This window comes from Mobula hypostoma, chromosome 31 (assembly GCF_963921235.1).
Source record: "Mobula hypostoma chromosome 31, sMobHyp1.1, whole genome shotgun sequence".
Taxonomy (NCBI): domain Eukaryota; kingdom Metazoa; phylum Chordata; class Chondrichthyes; order Myliobatiformes; family Myliobatidae; genus Mobula; species Mobula hypostoma.
Window position 1 is genome coordinate 4,742,501 of NC_086127.1, and position 7,367 is coordinate 4,749,867.

Genomic DNA, 7,367 nt, shown 5'->3' on the forward strand with positions numbered 1-7,367 from the left:
GAGGTAATGTTACGGCGATATAAGACCTGAGTTTGACCCCACTTGGAGTACTGTGCTCAGTTCTGGTCGCCTCACTACAGAAAGGATGTGGAAACCATAGAAAGGGTGCAGAGGAGATTTACAAGGATGTTGCCTGGATCGGGGAGCATGCCTTATGAGAATAGGTTGAGTGAACTCGGCCTTTTCTCCTTGGAGCGACGGAGGATGAGAGGGGACCTGATAGAGGTGTGTAAGATGATGAGAGGCTTTGATCGTGTGGATAGTCAGAGGCCTTTCCCCAGAGCTGAAATGGCTAACACGAGGGGGCATAGTTTTAGCGTGCGTGCCTGTGTGTGTGTGTGTGTGTGTGTGTGTGTGTGTGTGTGGAAAGAGCTGGCAGAGGATGGGGTTAAGGCCAACAGGTACACCAACAACGTTTAAAAGACAGTCAAATAACCACAGGTAGGGAAGGGTTAGGGAGATGAGGGCCGAAATGGGAAAATGGAATCGACTTGGATGGGAATCTTGATTGGAACGGGGAGTTTAGGGGGGTTAATAGCGCCTAACGGCGACTTCCTTGCTTACATCACTGGAAACAGCTCCATTTCCAACTTTAATATCTCTATTTTTCCTTTTCAGGGTTCTTTTGAAGACTCTGACCTGGAGTTATACGCTGACTACGGTTCTTTGCGAGAATGTGACCCGCTGTCGGGGTGTCACGACTGGCCGTTGTTCGGCCTGTGAGTTCAGCTCGCCTTTGAAGGCCTAGGATCGAAGGTCGGTGTCACGGCAGGAAACCTGCGCGTCGTCGGGGGAGTTGGAATATCTCCGGCTCTGTGCCCAGATCTTTGGGCACAGAGCTCGAAAAAAACAACGTAACAGACTTCTAACACCGTAAACCAGCGAGTTGTTTGTTATGTCTCCCCGCTCGCTGTGAAACGGAGTCGCTTCTTTCTCCCTAATTAGGGAGAGAGAGAGCCTGTGGTATGTCGAATACCGGGTGAACGAGTAGTCTTTGGGATACTGCAAGTCTGTGTCTTTGCTGTTGCTTTGCTGCACGCTCGAGTGCTCGCTGGCGGGTGGCGATGCTTTTTTTGCTGATGGGGAGAAGGCGGATTGTTGCTCGCTGCCGCTTACACGCGGGAGGGAGGGAAGCTGGGGTGGCGCTTTGGGGTTCTAACATTTAACTGTCGTTCATTCTTTGGGGCACCCCTCCGTTTTCGCGGATAGTTGCGAAGAAAAAGGCATTTCAGGGTGTATATTGTTTGCATTTCTCTGGCATTAAATGAACCCTTGAAACCTTGTTGGGGGTGGCAGAAGTTTCGGAGAGTTATGTGCTGGTCGTGGAGGCTGGTAGAGTGGTAGGTGAGGGCAAGAGGAACTCTCTCCCTGGTAGGGTGGCGGGAGAATTGGGTAAGAGCGGACCTGCGTAAAATGGAGGAGTTTCTTCCACCTCCTCCAACGGGATCCCACCACCGAGCACATCTTTCCCTCCCCCACCCTCACTTTCTGCTTTCCGCAGGGATCGCTCCCTACGCGACTCCCTTGTCCTTTCGTCCCTACCCACCGCCCCCCCCCGTCCCTCCCCACTGATCTCCCCCCTGGCGCTTATCCTTGCGAGCGGAACAAGTGCTACACCTGCCCCTACACCTCCTCCCTCACCACCATCCAGGCCCCAAACAGTCCCTCCAGGTGAGGCGACACTTCACCTGTCAGTCTGTTGGGGTCATACATTGTGTCTGGTGCTCCTGGTCTGGCCTCTTGTATATCGGTGAGACCCAACGCAGACTGGCAGACCGCTTCACCGAGCACCTGCGCTCCATCCACCTGAACAAGCGGGATCTCCAAGTGGCCACACATTTTAATTCCACTTCCCATTCCCATTCCGATATGTCCATCCACGGCCTCGTCCGCTGTCCTGATGAGACCACACTCAGGTTAAAGGGCCTTATATTCCGTCTGGGTAGCCTCCAACCTGATGGCATGAACATCGATTTCTCAAACCTCTGTTAATGGCCCCCATCCTTCCTGCACCCCCACCCCTCTCGATTTCCCATCCCCTTTTCCCTTCTCTCACCTCATCTCACCAATCATCTTCCCAGCTCTTTACTTCATCCCTCCTCCCTCTCCAGGGTTCACCTATCACCTTGTGTTCCGCTCTCCCCCACCCCCCACCACCCCCACACACCTTTAAAATCTACTCCTCAGCTTTTTTTTTAATACGGTCCTGCCGAAGGGTTTCGGCCCGAAACGTCGGCTCTACTTTTTTTTCATCCACAGATGCTGCCTGGCCTGATGAGTTCCTTCAGCATTTTGTGTGTGCGTGGGTATGTTGCTCTGGATTTCCAGCGTCTGCAGATCCTCTCTTGTTTGAGAGCGTGAGAGGGAGACGGCGAGGAGGCAAATAATATTTCTTCTCATGCACCGTGATCAGTTCTGCCCGGCGGGACGCACTGCACCCCCTCACGCCACCGGCTACCTCGGTAGGAATTCCTCGGTAGGAGATTAGATTAGATTCAACTTTATTGTCATGGTGCCCAGCACAGATACAAAGCCAATGAAATGCAGTTAGCATCTGACCAGAAATGCAAAAGAATAGTGTTATTTACAAACTAACTGCGAATAAAAAGTAAGTGCTACAGCACACAAATATAAAAGGACTGAGACAGTACAATACGGATGCAATACTGCTTAGTGCTGTGATGAGAGGTTCAGCAGGGTCACAGCCTCAGGGAAGAAGCTCTTCCTGTGCCTGCTGGTGCGGGAGCGGAGGCTCCTGTAGCGCCTACCGGATGGGAGGAGAGTAAAAAGTCCACGGTTAGGGTGAGATGCATCCCTGATAATGCTTTTCGCCCTGCCCAGGCAGCGGTTATGGTAGATGTTCCAAATGGTGGGCAATTGGGTGCCGATAATCCGCTGGGCAGTTTTCACCACACGCTGGAGTGCTTTGCGGTCCGATACGGGGCAATTGCCATACCACACTGAGATGCAGTTGGTGAGTATGCTCTCAATGGTACAGCGGTAAAAATCCGTCAGTATCCCGGGACAGAGGTGAGCTTTATTCATGCTCCGCAGGAAGGGCCAAGTACCTCTGCCTGACAGGTCGACTGGTTACTCTTTGCCATGGGTTGCTGCCTGGCCTGCTGAGTCCTTCCAGCATTGTGTGTCTGTGTGTGTGTGTGTGTGTGTGTGTGTGTGTGTGTGTGTGTGTGTGTGTGAGTGGGTGTGTGTGTGAGTGTGTGTGTGTGTGTGTGTGAGTGGGTGTGTGTGTGAGAGTGTATGTGTGTGTGTGTGAGTGGGTGTGTGTGTGAGTGTATGTGTGTGTGTGTGTGTGTGTGTGTGTGTGTGTGAGTGTGTGTGTATGTGTGTGTGTGTGAGTGTGTGTGAGTGTGTGTGTATGTGTGTGTGTGTGTGTGAGTGTGTGTGTATGTGTGTGTGTGTGAGTGGGTGTGTGTGTGAGTGTGTGTATATGTGTGTGTGTGTGTGTGTGTGTGTGAGTGGGTGTGTGTGTGAGTGTGTGTATATGTGTGTGTGTGTGTGTGTGAGTGGGTGTGTGTGTGAGTGTATGTGTGTGTGTGTGTGTGAGTGGGTGTGTGTGTGAGTGTGTGTATATGTGTGTGTGTGTGAGTGTGTGTGTATGTGTGTGTGTGAGTGTGTGTGAGTGTGTGTGTATGTGTGTGTGTGTGTGAGTGTGTGTGTATGTGTGTGTGTGTGTATGTGCGTGTGTGTGTGTGTGTGTCTGTGTGTGAGTGGGTGTGTGTGTGAGTGTGTGTATATGTGTGTGTGTGTGTGTGTGTGAGTGGGTGTGTGTGTGAGTGTATGTGTGTGTGTGTGTGTGTGAGTGGGTGTGTGTGTGAGTGTGTGTATATGTGTGTGTGTGTGTGTGTGTGTGTGTGTGAGTGTGTGTGTATGTGTGTGTGTGTGTGAGTGTGTGTGAGTGTGTGTGTATGTGTGTGTGTGTGTGTGTGTGTGTGTGTGTGTGTGTATGTGCGCGTGTGTGTGTGTGTATGTGTGTGTGTGGTGTGAGAGAGAGAGAGAGAGAGATTCCAGCGTCTGCTAATTTTCTCCTGTTTGGGATTCGACCACCGGGTTCAACAACGGCTACCTCCCTTCAAACATTCGGTTATTGGGGCAACTAGCTAAATTCTTTTTATTTTAATTAGGAACAATTGTATTTAAAACTTTCAAAGCATTAGTCAATAGAAAGCACAAAATATATGGAAGTACAAGAAAATGGACAAACTTTAGAAAGAGATCTTAATGTAACAAAGAAACCGCGCTAGAAGTTCCTAATATACAATTCTGCTTATGAAATCCCTTCCTTCTCCTCAAACTCACCTTCATCTGTAACTGTGGCATCGTGTTATTGTTGGTACTCAGATAACAGGTCACACATGTTGCTGTCAGCCCCAGTAAACTCCATTTCATCCATACCCTCACCAGCGTACCAAGACAAGAAAGCTTTCCTTCGAAACACAGCAATAAACCGCTCAGAAATGCGTTGAAGTAGATCTTGAATGGCCGTACTGTTGCCAATAAAGGTGGCAGAAAAAAATTCTGATGACCGGATGAATTTTAGATTAGATTAGATTATCAAGACATGCAGTCCTCTTTTATTGTCATTTAGTAATGCATGAATTAAGAAATGATACAATGTTTCTCCAGAATGATATCACAGAAACACAAGACAAACTGACTTAAAAACTAACAAAAACCACATAATTATAACTTACAGTTACAACAGTGCAAAGCAATAGCGTAATTTGATCAGAACAGACCATTTAACAGAGGTACACAGAGTTACAAGGCGCATAATCAAAGGGAAAGTTCTTCAGATGCTGGAAATCTAAAGCAACACGCCCACAAAATGATGGAGGAACTCAACAGGCCAGGCAGCATCGCGGTGTATACAGGTAGGTAAAATGCAATATTCTTCCCCGCTCCCCACCCCACTGAAGCTGGCTGAGATTAAAAGTAGAGGTCATGTGTTAAGGGTGAAAGGTGAAATATTTAAGGGAAGCGTGAAGGGGCGCTTCTTCACTCAGAGGGTGGTGAGTTCGCTGACTTCGGTTCTTTGCGGGAAATGCGACCCGCTCTCGGGGCCTGGCGACCGGCCGCTTTTCGAACACGCCAAAGGCACGGCCTGCAAGACCAGCCCGCCTTCAGGGTGCCGGATTTTCGTGGCTGTGGAGGCGGGTAGATTCGAGGTCGGTGCCGCCGCCTGGTGCGCCGTGGGAGACGGGAAGTCGGAACCAGCGAGCTGGCTGCTGGCTGTGTACCCGGAGACCCGAGTTCTGGGGCGCAGAACTCGAGATAAGCGAGGCAACAGACTTTTAACACCATAAGTCAGCGAGTTGTTTGGTTATCTCTCCCCTGTCGCTGTGAAACGGGGGCACCACTTTTTCACTTATTAGGGGCAGAGAGAGAGAGAGTGGGGGGAGGGGGAGAGAGCCTGTGGTATGTCAAATGCCGGGTGAAGGAGTAGTCCTTGGAGTATTGCAAGTCTGTGTCTTTATTGATGCTTTGCTGCACGCTCGAATGCTCGGTGGGGGGGGGGGCGGTGGCGTCGATGCTATTTTGCTGGAGGGGGGAGGTAGCTTCCTTGCCTTCCTTGTGCGTGGGAGGAGGAGCTGCGGTGTGGGGGGGCGACTTTGGGGCTCTAACATTTCACTGTCAACCATTCTTTGAGGGGCACTCCTCTGTTTTCGTGGATGTTTGCGAAGAAAAAGAATTTCAGGGCGCATATCGTACACATTTCTCTGACATTAAATGAACCTTTTTGAAACCAACTGAGTGTGTGAAGAGCTGCCGGCGCAAGTGGATGGTGTGTGCTCGGTTTCAACATTTAACAGAAGTTTGTATAAGGACGTGGACGGACGGTAGAGGCGTGCAGGGACGGTAGGGACATGGAGGGAGGGTAGGGGCATGGAGGGATGGTAGGGGCATGGAGGGACGGTAGGGGCGTGGAGGGACGGTAAGGACATGGAGGGACGGTAGGGATATGGAGGGACGGTAAGGACATGGAGGGACAGTAGGGATATGGAGGGACGGTAGGGACATGGAGGGATGGTAGGGACATGGAGGGACGGTAGGGGTATGGAAGGCGGTGGTCCGGCTGCAGGCCGATGGGATTAGGTGGGATAATAGTTCAGAACGGACTGTATGGGCCTCCTGTTCCGCAGGGCCATAAGACAGAGGAGCAGAATTAGGCTATTCAGCACGTCGAGTCTGTTCCCGTGTGCCACCATGGCCGATCCCCGGAAAAGTAGTGTTCGATGTCTCAACCTCCCTGCCCCTTCGCCATCCTGTGACCGCCTTGCACCGAAATAGATTTTTTTTACACAGTTTTAATTGCGTGGTGTTGCAAATCCGCTTGCATAAGTTATGTTTCACTTGTGCTTTATTCCTTCTGCGTGCTGACTCTGTGACACTGTGGCGCCTGTGAGTGGGCTTTCCACTCGCCCTTGCGCAGGGGACGAGAAGCTCGGCCTTGACCGTGGGGCGGTCGCCAATGGCAACGGGCATTAACAGGCGGGAGTGTTCTCTTCAGCCGGGGCTCACCCTGTTCATGCCACGGTAATCCCCAGTTGCTGTCCCAGCGTCCCCCTCAGATCCTCACGGAAGAGGCAACAGGCACTGGCCAGTCGACCAAGCGCGCCAGGGGCACGACACACGGCGGAGGGAAAAGCAGGAAGAACTGAGCGGGTCGGCCAGCATCTGTGGAAGGGCGTTGGTGGCGGAGGCTTGAGTGGGGTGGGGAAGGATGGGCTTTCGACCTCTCCGGTCGACTGTCCAGTTGAACTTTGTCTTTTTTGTGTGCTCCCTCCCCCCACCCCAGCCGTCAGCCTGTGTTTTTTGTATCGCCATGTGCTCTTGTTTGTTTTCATGCGCCCTGTGCTCCTGTCCCCGCTCCTGCTCTACTCTAGCCCCCGTATTGCTGAGTACGCCGCCTCCCTCCCGTCTCTCATTATTACTTGTTTTGCTGCCGCTTGTGTCCCGTTGTGCTCCACCTATCATCTGCCGCTCTGTACGTTGCTCAGTGTGTTTCAGTCCTGCGTTTTCACCTGTTTGTTGCCAGATTGCGCCAGTGAATTTTTCCCTGAGCCTTTCCAGCCCTCGTATCTGCACTCTGCCCGTCTGAATATCGACTTCTGCCTGTTTCCCCCCGCCTATCTGCGACAGGTCGTCTGGGCGGTGAAAGGAGTGTTAGCACTCGGCCCTTCATGGATCACGGTGCTGAATACCGGAAGCTGTGATTCCATGTTGCAATTTCAATATGTCGCTGCTCGGATCGCACTTGGAGGACCATGCCTGGCTTATTTTTAGAACATAGAACAGAGAAACAGAAATCTACCAGCGCATTACAGGGCTTTCGGCCACAATGTTGC